At 42.9% G+C, this 923-nt stretch overlaps 1 protein-coding gene across 3 annotated transcripts in view; it reads left to right on the top strand.

Moving 5' to 3' along the window:
- LOC106873734 (carboxypeptidase D) overlaps window positions 1-923 on the top strand; it is a 471768-nt gene that overhangs the window by 397742 nt on the left and 73103 nt on the right. The window lies entirely within an intron of this gene.

Genomic DNA, 923 nt, shown 5'->3' with positions numbered 1-923 from the left:
TTGTGTGTCTGTGTTTCCCCCCCACCTCACAACATCGCTTGACATCCGATGCTGGTGTGTTTACGCTCCCTTAACATAGCGGTTCGGCAAAGAGAGACCGGACTAAAATAAGTTAAAGTATAAAAGAATATATATATATATGCGAGTGTGTGTGTTTTTGTGTGTGTGGGATTGTGTGTCTGTGTTTCCCCCCCACCTCACAACATCGCTTGACATCCGATGCTGGTGTGTTTACGCTCCCTTAACATAGCGGTTCGGCAAAGAGAGACCGGACTAAAATAAGTTAAAGTATAAAAGAATATATATATATATGCATACATATACACATATATACATTATGGCCTTCTTATGGTTTCTGGCTATCAGGTGCACTCACAAGTATGCGGTCGGTAAGATATTAACCCAAGATCTTGGATTCACACCCACTGCGTGGCACCTTGGGCATGGGGCTTCAACTATAGCTCCAGGTCGGGCGAAGCCTTGTGAGTAGATTTGTTTGACGAAAGCTGAAAGAAGACCGTCATGTGTGTGTGTGTGTATATGTGTGTCCGTGTGTGTGTTTGTGCGTGCGTGTGTCTGTGTGTATGTTTGTGCATATGCGTGTGTGTGTGTGTTTGTGTGTGTGTGTGTGCGTGCGTGCGTGCGCGCGCGCATGTGTGTTCATGCGCGAGTGTTGGCCCTGCAACACCGCCTACTATCCCGTGTTGGTTTCTTTACGTCCCCGTAAACTAACACCAGCAAAAGAGATCTCTAGAACAAATAGCAAACTTAAAAAAAAAAAAAACAACGTAAGAACTGGGGTGCAATTTGTTCGAATATAACATTAAGGCGGTACTCCAGCATGACCGCCTGCAGTTAAATTAATAAAAAAAAACTAAAAGATAAAAGATATTTAATTAATATAACTTCACAACAGATTTAGT

This window comes from Octopus bimaculoides, chromosome 16 (assembly GCF_001194135.2).
Source record: "Octopus bimaculoides isolate UCB-OBI-ISO-001 chromosome 16, ASM119413v2, whole genome shotgun sequence".
NCBI lineage: Eukaryota > Metazoa > Mollusca > Cephalopoda > Octopoda > Octopodidae > Octopus > Octopus bimaculoides.
The sequence above is the reverse complement of the archived record's forward strand: the minus strand, read 5'-3'. Positions and strand labels throughout refer to the sequence as shown.